General features: G+C 46.9%; 5 non-coding genes across 5 annotated transcripts; all 5 read right to left on the reverse strand.

The window, feature by feature from the left end:
- Window positions 1-3,594: 3,594 nt before the first annotated feature.
- LOC149245562 (5S ribosomal RNA) lies at window positions 3,595-3,713 on the reverse strand. The gene has a single exon (XR_016267425.1). It is a non-coding gene; the product is annotated as a 5S ribosomal RNA (ribosomal RNA).
- Window positions 3,714-4,308: 595 nt separating this feature from the next.
- LOC149245563 (5S ribosomal RNA) lies at window positions 4,309-4,427 on the reverse strand. The gene has a single exon (XR_016267838.1). It is a non-coding gene; the product is annotated as a 5S ribosomal RNA (ribosomal RNA).
- Window positions 4,428-12,939: 8,512 nt separating this feature from the next.
- Window positions 12,940-13,058, reverse strand: LOC149245564 (5S ribosomal RNA). Its single transcript, XR_016267455.1, has one exon. It is a non-coding gene; the product is annotated as a 5S ribosomal RNA (ribosomal RNA).
- A 610-nt stretch (window positions 13,059-13,668) lies between these two features.
- On the reverse strand, window positions 13,669-13,787 carry LOC149245565 (5S ribosomal RNA). The gene has a single exon (XR_016267395.1). It is a non-coding gene; the product is annotated as a 5S ribosomal RNA (ribosomal RNA).
- A 503-nt stretch (window positions 13,788-14,290) lies between these two features.
- Window positions 14,291-14,409, reverse strand: LOC149245566 (5S ribosomal RNA). The gene has a single exon (XR_016267529.1). It is a non-coding gene; the product is annotated as a 5S ribosomal RNA (ribosomal RNA).
- Between the last annotated feature and the right edge of the window lie 4,216 nt (window positions 14,410-18,625).

Genomic DNA, 18,625 nt, shown 5'->3' on the forward strand with positions numbered 1-18,625 from the left:
ACACAAAACACCTCCAGGAGGCTCGGCGCAAAAAGTCACTAGATGCCCTAGGGCTAAGATGTGAAACCGATAGAAAAAAGCAAACGCCCGAATGATGAAGGTCTAAAACCAGTCAAATCAGGATCAAACACACCCCAGTAACTGAAAAAAAGACAGCTAGACACAAATCCAAGCTCAGGGGGCTTAAGGACGAGCGAACTTGAAAAGTTGACAGGCCTAGCGCGACTGTCAGGCTGCAACTTGCGCCTTTATATAATTGGCGCGGATTGTCTTTGAGCAACTTGCGCCAATAGCGTGACTGTTAGGCTAAAAAGCGCGCTAATCAAGTTAACTTAAATCAAAACAAAAGCAGGTGACCTAGGGCTTGAGAACAGTGTCCAGGCAAACCAGGAAGGAAGAAACAGCAAGAAATTTGACCCAGAAAGCTATCTAAGCAATCAAAACAAGAAAAACCAAAGAGAGAAGACAAACTCCAAGTTTTTCAGTTCGTAAACCAAACCGGAGATTGACTGAAGTAGCGTTGATCTACTTCGCTAATGCAAAGCAATAGCGTTTCGAAGGCTACCTAGCTGTGCTTCAGGCTCCGTCTAAAGTTTACAAATCAAACAACAAGATCTGTCCCCAGCGGAGTCGCCAAATTGTTGTGAAGGTAAATCCTCTCTGCGGACAGAGACGATCCCTACTAGCCCAGACCGGGTCTAGCAACAATCACACAATGCTATCACGCAAGTTCCTAATTGCAAATAAAAAGTAGATGGTGAGAACCTACTTGGATTCCAATGCTAGTGTTTGTCGAAGAGATGTCGCCTTCATTCCTTTGCCTTGGCCGGTCACAATCCACACGATCTCCGTGATAGGATACCTGCACATGCAAAGAACAACACGAAAACAAGCGTAAAATCTAGTAGATGCAATTATATATCAGTCAGAAAAGATATAACTCAACATCAAACATAAAGCAATGAGAGTGGAACCATAATGATAGTCATCTATTATTAATGAATAACAAAGAAGAATACAACCATTGTTCTGACGTCAAATCCTCCTTTGGCTGGGTAGTCAGCTACACAAGTCTTGCAAAGCTTGTTGGGATGAGGGACAAGCCTCTCTCTCTTTGGGTGACAAGAATCTCCTTACTTAGATTTGGCCTTATGGGTGCAAAGAAGGCTCTTGCAGCTTCAAACTCTTAAACTCCTGGAATTATGAGTATTATGACTGTAACTAGCTTGTTCAAGGCATAGAGGCAAGTGTTACACAGTAATTTGTCATTGTCTCCCTGTCAGTCTCCCTACTGTGTCATGAGTTCAAATTAATCATGCTCATGCTCTCTAATGTTGCCAAATGACCCACTTTGCCAAAGTTTTTCCCATCATCGCGACTGTTATTAAAATAACCGCGCTGACTCGCGCCTCATAATACAACGAATGCGCTGCCAGCACGGAAGCACACGTGTTTCCCGCGCTGGTCGAATTTCATGAACCAGCGCATCTTCTATTCATATTGGGTCGCGCTGACATAACCTTCCCTGTTATTCAGATGCGATGTCAGCGCTCCAGTGCAGTTATACACCCGCGCTGATCTTGTTTGGGCGAGTTTGTTCTAACAGCCGGCCTTCCAGATGACTCCAGACCTGGTTGTTGGCCTTGTAAATGTCGCCCTCCCTTCTCTGGCATGTCTGTTTCGTCATTTGAGCCACCTTCCTTGGAGATAAGCTCATCCTCCCACCATTCATGGAGACTCCTTCTCCTATTTAAGCCTCTACCATTGCCATGAGCAGCTAGTTTGGACAGTGTGGAATTGATAGTGCTTAGAGTGCTGCTGCTAGTGTGTGAATTTGATAGGTAGTTGGTGTGACAAGTGTGGGATTGCTAGAGAGCTTAAGGAAGGTTGTGAAGTGTTGCTTTCTTGTGTGAACTTGTGTGAGAGAGAGTTTTTGTCTTGGGAGATCTACCTCCAAGGGTGAATGCTTAAGAGACTTGTTGGCTAGACCCTCTTGAGAAGGATTCGACGTCAGAACTTTGGTTGTACTCTTCTCTGTTATTGATTAATAATAGATGACTACTATTATGGTTCCACTCTCATTTGTCTTTATAATGGTTAATGTGAGTTATGTCCTTTCTGACTGATGTATAATTGCATTTATTAGATTTCACGCTTGTGTTTGTGTTTCTCTTTGTGTGTGCAGGTGTCTATTCACGAGGATCGTGGAGGATTGTGACCGGCCAAAGCGAAGGAGCGAGAGCGACGTCTCTTCATCAAACATTAGCGTTGGAATCCAAGTAGGTTTTCATTGCCTACCTTTTATTTGCAATTAGGAACTTGCATGGTAGCATTGATTGATTGTTGCTAGACCCGTTCTGGGCTAGTAGGGATCGCCTCTATCCGTAGAGGGGATTTACCTCTCCAACAGCAAGCTTTTATAGATAGAGAGGGAAAGAGATAGGATCAACCACATTATTCATGGGATTGGTTGTATCACTTGGAAACTTCCATGAAAGGTGGCAAACCACTTTCCCTTCTATGGAGATTCGAAGCCAAACCATCCTAGCTCAACATAGATTCAGTTGGTGAATGGGTTGAAGAGAACCTTCGGGAGTTTGGTCGTTGAAAACCTTACTCAATTCAGTTGGTGCGAGTGCGACTCTGGGACAGAGCGCCAATGGCGCGCCCTTTATAGAGTATTTCCCCCATTGGCGCGAGCAGTGAACTGTGAACCCGCGCTAATGTAAAAAGAGTTGTTTTCATGAGGATTTTGCAGGAGATGTCTTCAGGGCAAATAAAGCTCATACTAAGAGGAATATGATGCAAGTGGTTTCAGGTCATGTCACTTCTCACAGGTCCCGGAATGAGTCCTCCAATATGCGGGTGAGGGATAACAGGGACGGTGACAAACGGTGACAAATTGTTGTGTAACACTACTCTAGCCCAAGCGCGCTTAACTGCGGAGTTCTGATGGGATCCGGTGCATTAACGCTGGTATGATCGCACCCGCAAAGATCTCACCCCCTCCCCCTCTTCAAGGGACACCGTCGAGCCATGGGGCCCATCCACGGCCCTCGATCCGAAACGGTTCGGCGCAGGGGCTCGCCCTCTTCCCCGACTCGGCCGTGCCTCCCGCCCCGCGGGGAGCCAGCGGAAGAACGGACGAGCGAAAATGAAAAGAAGAGAGAGAAGGAAAAGGCGTAAGTTCTGCGACCATCGACGACGCTCCGTGGAGCGCGCGCGGCCTTTCCGCGAACGATCCGCGGCTCTTCCAGAATTCGAATTCCTACGGAAGTGCATATGATCTACACCTCTTACCCCACTCTCCTCATGTCATATCCGCAGCGGTGATGCGAACGGTCCTAGATTCATCGCCCACTGCCGCAAATGCGTCGCCGCCATTGCACTGTGATCCTGCCCCTGACTTCCGACCAGGGCAAAGGCCCCGTTCTCGAATTTCCCTCGGAGCAGTCTTAAAGCGAGTCGTCATTTCCCTCAGCTACGCTCCCCCTGCCCCCCTAATGCTCCAACGATCTCTTCGTTCGCGGGATCCCATTATAAATCGTTATATAAGTAGCCCCACGTCACAAAACGTCGCGCAAAAGAGGGGGGAGGGTGCAACACTAGGACTTCCCGGGAGGTCACCCATCCTAGTACTACTCTAGCCCAAGCGCGCTTAACTGCGAAGTTCTGATGGGATCCGGTGCATTAACGCTGGTATGATCGCACCCGCAAAGATCTCGCCCCCTCCCCCTCTTCAAGGGACACCGCCGAGCCACGGGCCCTCGATCCGAAACTGTTCGGCGCAGGGGCTCGCCCTCTTCCCCGACTTGGCGGCGCCTCCCGCCCCGCGGGGAGCCAGCGGAAGAACGGACGAGCGAGAATGAAAAGAAGAGAGAGAAGGAAAAGGCGTAAGTTCCGCGACCACCGACGACGCTCCGTGGAGCGCGCGCGGCCTTTCCGTGAACGATCCGCGGTCCTTCCAGAATTCGAATTCCTACAGAAGTGCATATGATCTACACCTCTTACCCCACTCTCCTCGTGTCATCATATCCGCAGCGGTGATGCGAACAGTCCTATATTCATCGCCCACTGCCGCAAATGCGTCGCCGTCGTTGCACTGTGATCCCGCCCCTGACTTTCGACTAGGGAAAAGGCCCCGTTCTCGAATTTCCCTCGGAGCAGTCTTAAAGCGAGTCGCCGTTTCCCTCAGCTACGCTCCCCCTGCCCCGCTAATGCTCCAGCGATCTCTTCGTTCGCGGGATCCCATTATAAATCGATATAAAAGTAACCCCACGTCGCAAAACGCCGCGCAAAAGAGGGGGGAGGGTGCAACACTAGGACTTCCCGGGAGGTCACCCATCCCAGTACTACTCTAGCCCAAGCGCGCTTAACTGCGGAGTTCTGATGGGATCCGGTGCATTAACGCTGGTATGATCGCACCCGCAAAGATCTCGCCCCCTCCCCCTCTTCAAGGGACACCGCCGAGCCATGGGGCCCGTCCACGGCCCTCGATCCGAAACGGTTCGGCGCAGGGGCTCGCCCTCTTCCCCGACTCGGCGGCGCCTCCCGCCCCGTGGGGAGCCAGCAGAAGAACGGATGAGCGAAAATGAAAAGAAGAGAGAGAAGGAAAAGGCGTAAGTTCCGCGACCACCGAAGACGCTCCGTGGAGCGCGCGCGGCCTTTCCGCGAACGATCCGCGGTTCTTCCAGAATTCGAATTCCTACGGAAGTGCATATTGTTGGCATTATGTTTTTCTGGTATGGCTGTATGTTACAGATGTTGTACTTGATGGCAACTCCCGTGGCAAGGCTCTCAGTTTGTTGAAAATTAAGAAGGACGCAGGAAACCAGTTCAGAAGGTGCGTACCCGCAGGTACACCATGCAGGATCCGCGTCCAAAGACGCAGTCCAGCCGTTCAGGGGGTGCGTCCACCCAGTGCACACTTTTCAAGACAGAGAAAAAGCACGTGGGGGTTTCTTGTGTGGTATCTAGCCGACGGTTTTGTGTTTCTATCGTGTCGGCTCGTGGTATTGTTCCATGTTTTGAGGAGGAGCTTGCCTATATAAAGCAAGGAGATCATTTGGCTAAGCGTGTCTTTGGTTGAATATCCTTTTGGGTGAGATCTGATCTAGATCTAAAGAAGGCAAATCTACTGAAGGACTAAGATCTCTTTGGCGCAAGATCAGATCTGAAGATCTGACTGTTTGGGTTACACTTAAAGTCTTGAAATCATTCATACCCGGAGGGATGCAGGTACGGTGAAAGGAAAGCGCGCCGGGACGCAGTGCAGAATCTGGAGACCTGCGTGGGGACGCAGGGCAGACGAAGTTCAGGTGCGTCTGGGACGCAGTTCAGTAACTGGAGATCTGCGTGGGAACGCAGAGCGATCAAGGTTCAGGTGCGACTCTGAAGCAAAGAACGCGGTGCGATAGTGTTTTTGGGTGCGTCTCTGTAGCAGAAGGACGCGGCGCGATAGTGGTTTTGGGTGCGTCCCTGTAGCAGAAAGACGCGGCGCGATAGTGTTTCTGGATGCGTCCCTGAAGCAACAGAACGCAGAGCAGTTGAAGGAACAGTGCGTGGGCACGCAGCGCAGCAGAAGGATATCTGCGTCTGGACGCAGTGTAGCAAAAGGTTAGCTGCGTTTGGTCGCAGGCCACAGAAGGAAAAACTGCGTCTCTGTTCTATTGATTGTATTTATCTGTTGATAAGGTGTTCTGGGTTAATTCTGTTATTACTGATTTGATTACTGTAGTAGACAGTAACTGTTATGTACTGGATGATCATTTGATGCTTTATGAAAAGAAGTAGAGAGTTGTAGCTCTCTGCAGGTTGCAGCCTGCGTACTGGTAGAGGACTGCACCAGTACAAAATCATTGTAAAAGGAGTTTCTAATTTGAAAGAAGATAGAGACATATTGCAGCAGGTGGTTTTCACCCACATTGGGTTTCCACCTTACATCTTGTGTTCTTTGGTGTGACTATTTGTTTTCTTTGTTCATGCTCATTATTTTATGGTACTGATATGCAAGAATAATTCAAAGATCAAAAAAAGGAAGATTTGTTAAATTGCTAGATAATACTGATTCACCCCCCCTCTCAGTATTATTTCCAACAATTGGTATCAGAGCAGGTCCTTCAGAGAAGCTTGATCGCTTGAAGGTAGATCGTTCATCATGAGCAACTACGAGAGAGAAGCATCAATCAGGCCACCGATTTTTGATGGGACAAACTTCAATTATTGGAAGGTAAGAGTTACTGCATATCTTCAATCTCTTGGTACAGAAGTTTGGGACATTGTAGAAACAGGCTATGCTTTTCCTTCAGCTACTCCTACAGATCTAGCTGAGAAAAAGAAGTATGAAACAAATGCAAAAGCAGTCAGTACTCTATTAGGAAGTATATCCCAAACAGAATTCATGAAGGTAATGCACTTCAAATCTGCAAAAGAGATATGGGACAAAATGGTCACGAGCTATGAAGGAGATGAACAGGTAAAGCGAGCTAAACTTCAAACTCTCAGGATTCAGTATGAGACTCTTAAGATGTATAATGATGAAAGTGTGGCTAATTATTTTCTTCGGGTAGATGATATTGTTAATTGTATGAAAAATTTGGGTGAAGAAATAAAAGAGGCTATAGTAGTTGAAAAGATTCTAAGATCATTATCCCCCAAGTTTGAATCTAAAGTATCTGCAATAGAAGAAAAGGAAAATCTCCGAGTTCTCACTATGTCTCAGCTACATGGAATTCTAACTGCTTATGAAATGAGAAAGGGAGGTCCATCAGACAAAAGGGAAGTTGCTTTCAAGGCATCAGGCAAGGAAGATTACTATGAAGCAAGCCATGTTCCAGAAGAAGAGGAAGAAGAATCCAATTTTGTCAGAAATCTTCAAAGGGGTTCTGGAAGGTTCAGAGGTAAGCTACCTTTCAAATGCTTTGCTTGTGGAAGAGTAGGTCATTATGCTGCAAAATGTCCTTATAAGGATAAAGGAAAGGAACCTGCTAGATGGAACAAGAAACAAAGTGCAAATAAGAAAAGCTACTACACCCATGAAGATAGTGATGGTCTATCAAACAGTGATGAAGATGAACGAGGTAATGAATATAAGTTATTAATGGCATTTGAAGATGATGATTATATGGATGCTATAGATGTAGATAACCTTTATGATGAAATCACTAGACTCAAGAGATGTATAGAAGAAAAGAATGTGATCATTGATACTCTACAATTTCAAATTGATGAAAAGGAAAAACATCTTGAAAAACTAGAAGGAGAAATTGTTGGTCTTAGAAAAGAGATTGAGAAAACAAAAGCTATTAATCTTAAGTTTGTCAAAGGATCCGAAACCTTGGATAAGATTATCAATGTGCAGCGGTCTCCTCTAAACAAGACAGGTCTGGGCTACAATGGAGAAACCTCTCAAGCATCCACCTCAAAGAGTTATCTTGATGCAGCAAGAAGAAATGAGCGAAAGAACAATGAAGATCATCAGGTAAAGCAGGGACGAATTACAAACAGAAACTATCAAGGGCAATCCATCTTAAGGGTGAACCAGCCACAGGTAAAATCTTCTCAATTTGGTCCAAGAATAGATGAAAATAGAAATTACAATCAGTTGGCTGGTAGATTCGATAACCGCAGAAGTTTCTTCAATGGACAATGCTTTTCTTGTCATAACTTTGGTCACAAAGCAGCTCAATGTGTTGCATATAAAACAATCATGACTAGGGAAGCTCAAAAACAAAAAAGTATGACAGGGATTACAAAAAGTACCTATAACAACTTTTCGGTTCTTGAAAATGAAGTCGAATGTTCTATTTGCAATAATTTTGGTCATGAAGAATCTGAATGCAGGAGCAGGTTTCAGTAGAAAAAGGAGCAAGCCTCAAGCACCAAAACATGGAGAATAAAGGAACCTCAAACAGAAAGATGTGGAATAGCATTTTATGCAGAGGGACAGGAAAATCTATGGTACATTGACAGTGGATGTTCGAAGCATATGACAGGTGATAAAGAAAAACTTGAATCTTATTCTGCTCTAGAAAAGGGAAAGAAAGTCTCTTTTGGAAATGATACTCCTGCAACTATAAAAGGAAAAGGGATTGCTCAATTAAAAGAAAAGGTCAAAGCTGGAAATGTTTTGTATGTTGATGGATTGAAGCATAATCTTCTAAGTGTCAGCCAGATGTGTGATCAAAGAACCAAGGTTATTTTCAGATCAAATGGATGTCTTGTTCGTGATCTTGATACAGGTAAAACAGTACTCAAAGGCAAAAGAACTCCAAATAATCTGTACATATTTGAAGAAGGACAACAACAATGCTATCTGAGCAAGGATGAAGAGCACTGGTTATGGCATCGAAGGTTGGGACATCTAAGCTTCTCACAAATAAGGAAAGCATGCAAATATCAAGCAGTTCGCGATCTTCCAGATATCAAAATTCCTGACAACACCATATGCAGATCATGTCAGTTTGGAAAACAAACCAGAACTAACTTTCCAGAGAAAGAAGGATCAGCTAGCAGGCCTCTTGAGCTAGTACATACAGATACATGTGGTCCATTCAGGAAAAGAACACCTAGAGGAGAGGAATACTTGATATTATTTATTGACAATTTCTCCAGGTTTGTCTGGTTAGGACTTATGAAGCACAAAGATGAAGCATTCGAAAAATTCAAATCCTTCAAAGCCTTGGTTGAAAATGAATCAGGTCACAAAATTAAGTGCCTCAGATCCGACAGAGGTGGGGAATTTACTTCAAATGAATTTTTCGATTTCTGTGATGAACATGGGATAAGGAGAGAATTCTCTACAGCTAGAACTCCTCAGCAAAATGGAGTTGTTGAAAGAATGAACAGAACAATCCAACAAATGGCTCGTGCTATGCTTGATGAATCAGGAACTCCTGCAACTTTCTGGGGTGAAGCTGCACACGCTGCGGTTGTTATTCTCAACAAAACAAATGTCCGGGTGAACAGCACTCAAACTCCTCATGAGCTTTGGAGTGGCAGGACTCCTTCGGTAAAGCACTTCAAAATCTTTGGGAGTAAATGCTATATCAAGAATACTGATGAGCAGCTTGGCAAACTTGAACCTAGGGCAGATGAAGGCATTCTTCTTGGTTACTCTCCACATAGCAAAGCATACAAGTGCTACAATAAAAGACTTGGCAGAATTGTTGACAGCATTGATGTAGTGGTTGATGAGAAGGGATACATTCCTAGGCAAGTCCATCATGAAAACATCGAAGAAGATGAAGGCTATCCTCAAAGACAAAATGATGAAGAAGAAGAACCTCAAGAAGAGCCTGAAGAGCAAACAAGAATAGAAGAAAAGACTCCATCCAGATATGTTCAGAAGAATCATCCAGAATCTCAGATTGTGGGGCAGAAAGAAGCAGGTGTACAAACAAGAAGAACAGTTGCAGAAGCCTCAAGCTATTTGGCATTACTCTCCTCTACTAAACCACAAAATGTGAAAGAAGCATGCAAAGATGAATGCTGGGTGAAAGCAATGGATGAAGAACTTGAGCAAATCGAAAAGAACAACACTTGGGAGCTGGTTCCTAGACCAAAGGATAAGAATGTTATCGGAACAAAATGGGTCTTCAAAAATAAATTGAATGAAAATGGAGAAGTAATTAGAAAGAAAGCCAGACTTGTTTGTAAAGGGTATGCGCAGCAAGAAGGAATAGACTTTGAAGAAACTTTTGCTCCTGTTGCAAGACTTGAGGCCATCCGAATGTTCCTTGCTCTCTCAAGTTTTCAAAACTTCAAAGTATTTCAAATGGACGTGAAATCAGCCTTTCTGAATGGAGACTTGGAAGAAGAAGTGTACATTGAACAGCCAGATGGGTTCATCCTTGGAAATGATCCAAATCTTGTATGCAGATTGAAAAAGGCTCTCTATGGTCTCAAACAAGCTCCAAGGGCTTGGTACTACCGGTTGGACAAATATCTTCATCAACAAGGTTTTTCAAAAGGTTCAGCAGATAGCAATCTGTATATAAAAGTTGAAAATAACAAATTGCTAATACTTGTTGTGTATGTAGATGACATTATTTTTGGCAGCAATGAAGAAGCTATGAGTCAAAGCTTTGCCTCGGTCATGCAGAAAGAATTTGAAATGTCCTTGCTAGGAGAACTGACATATTTCCTTGGTTTGCAAATCCAACAAAAAGAAGGAGGAATCTTTTTATCTCAAACCAAGTATCTCAAACATATTTTGAAGAAATATGGCATGGAAGATGCAAAACCAGTATGTACACCCATGGTCACAGGATGTAGTCTCAGTGCAAATGATGAATCTGCAGCAGTACATCAACCAACCTACAGATCTATGATTGGAAGTTTACTATATTTGACAGGTACCCGACCAGACATCATGCATGCAGTTGGAATAGTTGGAAGATTTCAGGAAAATCCGAAGGAGACTCATCTTCAGGCAGTGAAGAGAATTTTCAAATATCTTCAAGGGACTCAAAATTATGGCTTATGGTATCCTAGAGATACAGATCTTACTCTTCATGCTTATACAGATGCAGATTGGGCCGGAAGCGTGGATGATAGGAAAAGCACAAGTGGTGGTGCGTTCTTTATGGGTTCCAGACTGGTATCTTGGTTCAGCAAGAAACAGAGTTCGATTGCCTTGTCTACAGCTGAAGCAGAATATGTTGCTGCTGCATCTTGTTGCACCCAACTTCTTTGGATGATGCAGACTTTGCAGGATTTTCAAATCACTTGTACGCCACCTATCCCCATCTTATGTGATAACACAAGTGCAATCAGCATCTCAAAGAATCCGGTTATGCATTCAAAAACCAAGCACATACCAATCAAGTATCATTTTCTCCGGGAACAAGTACTTGAACAGAAAGTCAAGTTGGAGTATGTTCCTTCTAAGGAACAAGTTGCTGATATTCTCACCAAACCATTGCCCAGGGACACCTTTGAGTACCTCAGGCAAAAGCTGGGGGTTGTTGATGCATCTTCTTGTTGTTGAACCTTTTCTGATTGATGGTACAGGTTCAGGGGGAGCATATCATGCATTGTTGGCATTATGGAGGATGGTCAGAAGGAGATCTTGGAAATAGCTGCAATATGTCTCTATCTCTTTCATGGAGGATTATGGTTCTTTGTTACAGATCTGGTTCAAGGGGAGCATGATCTTAGGGGGAGCATACCCCTCTGCCCTTGATGTCAAAGGGGGAGAATGAAGCTGAAGTTTGTGAGGTTGCCATCAAGTCCAAAGGGGGAGATTGTTGGCATTATGTTTTTCTGGTATGGCTGTATGTTACAGATGTTGTACTTTATGGCAACTCCCGTGGCAAGGCTCTCAGTTTGTTGAAAATTAAGAAGGACGCAGGAAACCAGTTCATAAGGTGCGTACCCGCAGGTACACCATGCAGGATCCGCGTCCAGAGACGCAGTCCAGCCGTTCAGGGGGTGCGTCCACCCAGTGCACACTTTTCAAGACAGAGAAAAAGCACGTGGGGGTTTCTTGTGTGGTATCTAGCCGACGGTTTTGTGTTTCTATCGTGTCGGCTCGTGGTATTGTTCCATGTTTTGAGGAGGAGCTTGCCTATATAAAGCAAGGAGATCATTTGGCTAAGGGTGTCTTTGGTTGAATATCCTTTTGGGTGAGATCTGATCTAGATCTAAAGAAGGCGAATCTACTGAAGGACTAAGATCTCTTTGGCGCAAGATCAGATCTGAAGATCTGACTGTTTGGGTTACACTTAAAGTCTTGAAATCATTCATACCCGGAGGGACGCAGGTACGGTGAAAGGAAAGCGCGCCGGGACGCAGTGCAGAATCTGGAGACCTACGTGGGGACGCAGGGCAGACGAAGTTCAGGTGCGTCTGGGACGCAGTTCAGTAACTGGAGATCTGCGTGGGAACGCAGAGCGATCAAGGTTCAGGTGCGACTCTGAAGCAAAGAACGCGGTGCGATAGTGTTTTTGGGTGCGTCTCTGTAGCAGAAGGACGCGGCGCGATAGTGGTTTTGGGTGCGTCCCTGTAGCAGAAAGACGCGGCGCGATAGTGTTTCTGGATGCGTCCCTGAAGCAACAGAACGCAGAGCAGTTGAAGGAACAGTGCGTGGGCACGCAGCGCAGCAGAAGGATATCTGCGTCTGGACGCAGTGTAGCAAAAGGTTAGCTGCGTCTGGTCGCAGGCCACAGAAGGAAAAACTGCGTCTCTGTTCTATTGATTGTATTTATCTGTTGATAAGGTGTTCTGGGTTAATTCTGTTATTACTGATTTGATTACTGTAGTAGACAGTAACTGTTATGTACTGGATGATCATTTGATGCTTTATGAAAAGAAGTAGAGAGTTGTAGCTCTCTGCAGGTTGCAGCCTGCGTACTGGTAGAGGACTGCACCAGTACAAAATCATTGTAAAAGGAGTTTCTAATTTGAAAGAAGATAGAGACATATTGCAACAGGTGGTTTTCACCCACATTGGGTTTCCACCTTACATCTTGTGTTCTTTGGTGTGACTATCTGTTTTCTTTGTTCATGCTCATTATTTTATGGTACTGATATGCAAGAATAATTCAAAGATCAAAAAAAGGAAGATTTGTTAAATTGCTAGATAATACTGATTCACCCCCCCTCTCAGTATTATTTCCAACACATATGATCTACACCTCTTACCCCACTCTCCTCGTGTCATATCCGCAGCGGTGATGCGAACGGTCCTAGATTCATCGCCCACTGCCGCAAATGCGTCGCCGCCGTTGCACTGCTATCCCGCCCCTGACTTCCGACCAGGGAAAAGGCCCCGTTCTCAAATTTCCCTCGGAGCAGTCTTAAAGCGAGTCGTCGTTTCCCTCAGCTATGCTCCCCCTACCCCCCTAATGCTCCAGCGATCTCTTCGTTCGCGGTATCCCATTATAAATCGATATATAAGTAGCCCCACGTCGCGAAACGCCGCGCAAAAGAAGGGGGAGGGTGCAACACTAGGACTTCCCGGGAGGTCACCCATCCCAGTACTACTTTAGCCCTAGCGCGCTTAACTGCGGAGTTCTAATGGGATCCGGTGCATTAACGCTGGTATGATCGCACCCGCAAAGATCTCGCCCCCTCCCCCTCTTCAAGGGACACCGCTGAGCCACGGGGCCCGTTCACGGCCCTCGATCCGAAACGGTTCGGCGCAGGGGCTCGCACTCTTCCCCGACTCGGCGGCGCCTCCCGCCCCACCGGGAGCCAGCGGAAGAACGGGTGAGCGAAAATGAAAAGAAGAGAGAGAAGGAAAAGGCGTAAGTTCCGCGACCACCGATGACGCTCCGTGGAGCGCGCGCGGCCTTTCCGCAAACGATCCGCGGTTCTTCTAGAATTCGAATTCCTACGGAAGTGCATATGATGATCTACACCTCTTACCCCACTCTCCTCGTGCCATCATATCCGCAGCGGTGATGCGAACGGTCCTAGATTCATCGCCCACTGCCGCAAATGCGTCGCCTCCGTTGCACTGTGATCCCGCCCCTGACTTCCGACCAGGGAAAAGAACCTGTTCTCGAATTTCCCTCGGAGCAGTCTTAGAGCGAGTCGCCGTTTCCCTCGGCTACGCTCCCCCTGCCCCCCTAATGCTCCAGCGATCTCTTCGTTCGCGGGATCCCATTATAAATCGATATATAAGTAGCCCCACGTCGCAAAACGACGCACAAAAGAGGGGAGAGGGTGCAACACTAGGACTTCCCTGGAGGTCACCCATCCCAGTACTACTCTAGCCCAAGCGCGCTTAACTGCGGAGTTCTGATGGGATCCGGTGCATTAACGCTGGTATGATCGCACCCGCAAAGATCTCGCCCCCTCCCCCTCTTCAAGGGACACCGCCGAGCCACGGGGCCCGTCCACGGCCCTCGATCCGAAACGGTTCAACGCAGGGGCTCGCCCTCTTCCCCGACTCGGCGGCGCCTCCCGCCCTGCCGGGAGCCAGCGGAAGAACGGACGAGCGAAAATGAAAAGAAGAGAGAGAAGGAAAAGGCGTAAGTTCCGCGACCACCGACGACGCTCCGTGGAGCGCGCGCGACCTTTCTGCGAACGGTCCTAGATTCATCGCCCACTGCCGCAAATGCGTCGCCGTCGTTGCACTGTGATCCCGCCCCTGACTTCCGACCAGGGCAAGGGCCCCGTTCTCGAATTTCCCTCGGAACAGTCTTAAAGCGAGTCGTCGTTTCCCTTAGCTACGCTCCCCCTGCCCCCCTAATGCTCCAGCGATATCTTCATTCGCGGGATCCCATTATAAATCGATATAGAAGTAGCCCCACGTCGCAAAACGTCGCGCAAAAGAGGGGGGAGGGTGCAACACTAGGACTTCCCCGGAGGTCACCCATCCCAGTACTACTCTAGCCCAAGCGCGCTTAACTGCGAAGTTCTGATGGGATCCGGTGCATTAACGCTGCTATGATCGCACCCGCAAAGATCTCGCCCCCTCCCCCTCTTCAAGGGACACCGCCGAGCCACGGGGCCCGTCCACGGCCCTCGATCCGAAACTGTTCGGTGCAGGGGCTCGCCCTCTTCCCCGACTCGGCGGCGCCTCCCGCCCCGCGGGGAGCCAGCGAAAGAACGGACGAGCGAAAATGAAAAGAAGAGAGAGAAGGAAAAGGCGTAAGTTCTGCGACCACCGACGACGCTCCGTGGAGCGCGCGCGGCCTTTCCGCGAACGATCCGCGGTTCTTCCAGAATTCGAATTCCTACGGAAGTGCATATGATCTACACCTCTTACCCCACTCTCCTCGTGTCATATCCGCAGCGGTGATGCGAACAGTCCTAGATTCATCGCCCACTGCCGCAAATGCGTCGCCGTCGTTGCACTGCGATCCCGCCCCTGACTTCCGACCAGGGAAAAGGCCCCGTTCTCGAATTTCCCTCGGAGCAGTCTTAAAGCGAGTCGCTGTTTCCCTCAGCTACGCTCCCCCTGCCCCCCTAATGCTCCAGCGATCTCTTCGTTTGCGGAATCCCATTATAAATCGATATACAAGTAGCCCCACGTCGCAAAACGCCGCGCAAAAGAGGGGGAGGGTGCAACACTAGGACTTCCCGGGAGGTCACCTGTCACGCCCCTACACCTGCGGTGATCTTTCAACCGCTTGTAGCGAGGTGCGGCACCACCGAACGCTTTCTTTTTAACAATACTAACGCTTGTGGACTACGCCTATTCCAACATAAACATACTTAACTTATGTTTTGCAACCGAATGAATGCATTATCCTTTATACTTTAAAGAAGATCATTCTCAATCATTAACCATGTACAACAAACCGAGAACATCAATAATACACAAGTATAAAGGGAGGGGCAACTCCCAGAAAAGTCTGCCCAACAATATATTATAACAGCTTCTTCAATATTACAATGCAAGTGATGCTTGGCAAGCTCCAAGCCAACACTTAGAATAATTTTACAACAAGGCATAAACCAGCCTTCTTTACAAATCATGTGCACCTTTGCACAAAGTGGAACGCTCACCCGAGCCTCCTATTTCACCCTGTCAAATCCTACACATAACCCTAAGCACATAACTCCACCCCGGCATACTTGCCTCACTCAAACTGCACATATGTCCAAACTGCACCTTTGGTAGCACTACGCATGAGATATGCGCAGTCCACCTCTACTTCTGCGTTGTTTTACCCCTTTGTGTGAGTGAATAGAGCGAAGATATCGTGGTGAAATGAGGTGCAGCCACCTCATATATATACGCACCATACTTTAGCTTATACTTTTGGGCCGACATTTAAAATAACATCATGAAGCCTTCACGTTACATCTTCATGGTGTCGGCTTTGGGTATACCTTATGCTCCACGTGAATGCGTATAAACCTTTGTGCACCCTCATTTCGTGTACGCTCAAGTGTGAATGACACTTAGCCAATTTTTATAACGTCGCATGTTCGTCCTTCGTCACATTTTTGTCGCGCTTGTGGCGCCCGCCCGTCGCGTTTCTGCACGCTCGTCGTACCAACGCACGCCCACCGTGCCCGCACGCCCATCGCACTCGGCGCCCAACCGTGCCAAGTTTGCGAAGGTCTTACATTCTCCTCCACCTGAAATCGTTGTCGTCCTCGACAACATACCATCCCGGTAGCTCTCCACCAAGATCATCATCCAGGATGTCGACCTTTCTACACAAGGCAAACATCCTTGCAACATATGTAGAGACTCTTTCTCCACTATGCCTCGGCCTAGTGACCACTGCCACCAAGCTCACCATAATCCATGCTCAGGTCCATGGAAACTCCATCCATCTCATCTGCAACATGTCACGATGCTTGATGCCAAGCCATCCCTGCATCATCATCATCATTGTAACTTCATCACCTCAAAGTGCCTCTTATCGATCCTCTACATCAAGTCACTCTTCCAAGCCATGCCCATACATGCACTTTGAAAGTATGCATCCCATACTGCATCAAAGTCATCTGACCTCAGCTCCTCAATGCATCAGATCTTCTAAGTCCACCGTACATGAAGTCCCTAAAAGTCACAACAATCTCATGTCATCATGAGCTCCATGAGCCATCTCCAACCAACACCTCAGCAAGCATACAATATGCCTCAGCTCCCCATGTAGTAGGAATGCTCCATAGCTGCTCACAACTCCATCCAAGTAATCAACTCTCGATGTGCCCCATTCAGGTCCATGAAGTCCTCTTCATCATCTGCAATGTGCCATCCTCAAGTCTCCACTCTTATCAACTCTTGATGTGCCCCATTCAGGTCCATGAAGCCTTCTTCATCATCTGCAATGTGCCATCCTCAAGTCCCCATGTCACACTAGCAAGTCCTCCTGCATAACATTCCTGCCCTAGCACTCCTCTTTGGATGTCCCTTGACATCTCTACAAGTGCTTCCACACAATGTCCTTGCATAGGTCTGCCATGCTCCATGTCTTCAAGTCTTCACCCTGATGTCCATGACTAAGCTGCCCATGTAGTCCAACCAAGTAGACACATCACAACATCTGGCCATCCCATCCAAGTCTTCAACTCTCGGTTTAGTGAACTCGGTCACCCAACCATCTCATCATCATCGTGTCATGAGTCCCTTCACCATAGCTCCTCCACCAAAGTGTCCATCAAGACTACCTCTTGGTCTCGGCCATGAGAAGTCCACCCAAAACATCACAAGTGTGTGCCCTCCTCAACCTGTCCATGAGTCATGCCGGGCACTTAGCCAATTCATGTGGCTAAAGCATGACTCATTCTTCCACAACGATCATCAAGTTCCACCCTTGTCTCGGGTCCTTGCACCTTCCATCACAAGGTCACAAGTAGCCCTAACAAGCCCTGCAACATTTGACAATCCTTGCTTCTCCATACAAGGTTCCATCATAGTCATCCATGGTGAGATCCTCCCTAGCATTGGAAAACTGGCTTTGCCCTTTCCTGCACATGGTCCGTCTCCCAAATGCCCAAATGAAACACAAGTATCATCACTTATTTCGTCATCATGAGGCTCCTCCATGTGAGTGACCTCATCCATACATGTTGACAAACTGTACGATCCTGGTTCAACTTGATCAGCCTCAAGTTTATCTTCCATCATGTTCAAGTCTGCAACATCTTCCTCTATCACGGCTTCCTCTTCCTTGTTGGCACAATCTGCAACTTCACCTTGCTCCATTGCCCAACGGGTTGAAGAAGTTCTTCCTCAGCTTCAGCCTCCCTCTTCAAGGCTATGAGATGCCTCAATTCCTTCTGTCTTATCTCGAGCTCCTTGAATTCTGCTTCAATCAAGTCTCCTTCCTTTGCAAGTCGAAGAGCTTTCCCCATATCAGGAACCCCTTCCTTAACCAAGGCACGGAGAGCATCCCTTGTTTCAGACATCCTTTTGCCACATTCTACAAATTTTTGTGTTACTCTTTCTGACTCTTCAAGTAGACTCCTTCCGAATTCTTTGAAGGATGTATAACCCAATTTCTGCAAGATACACATCTTCACCTACAACCTGAACCGACCCTTGTCTCACTTCGTGTGAAACGGTCTCCTTCACCTGCAAGTATCCTTGTCACTGTCACGAGCAACCTTTGCTCACTAGCTCCAACCGAGCTCTGATACCAACTGTCACGCCCCTACACCTGCGGTGATCTTTCAACCGCTTGTAGCGAGGTGCGGCACCACCGAACGCTTTCTTTTTAACAATACTAACGCTTTTGGACTACGCCTATTCCAACATAAACATACTTAACTTATGTTTTGCAACCGAATGAATGCATTATCCTTTATACTTTAAAGAAGATCATTCTCAATCATTAACCATGTACAACAAACCGAGAACATCAACAATACACAAGTATAAAGGGAGGGTCAACTCCCAGAAAAGTCTGCCCAACAATATATTATAACAGCTTCTTCAATATTACAATGCAAGTGATGCTTGGCAAGCTCCAAGCCAACACTTAGAATAATTTTACAACAAGGCATAAACCAGCCTTCTTTACAAATCATGTGCACCTTTGCACAAAGTGGAACGCTCACCCGAGCCTCCTATTTCACCCTGTCAAATCTTGCACATAACCCTAAGCACATAACTCCACCCCGGCATACTTGCCTCACTCAAACCGCACTTAAGTCCAAACTGCACCTTTGGTAGCACTACGCATGAGATATGCGCAGTCCACCTCTACTT

The sequence above is a fragment of the Pinus tabuliformis genome, chromosome 7 (genome assembly GCF_031772625.1).
Source record: "Pinus tabuliformis cultivar Carrire ecotype Pingquan chromosome 7, CPIR1, whole genome shotgun sequence".
In the NCBI taxonomy this organism is placed as follows: domain Eukaryota; kingdom Viridiplantae; phylum Streptophyta; class Pinopsida; order Pinales; family Pinaceae; genus Pinus; species Pinus tabuliformis.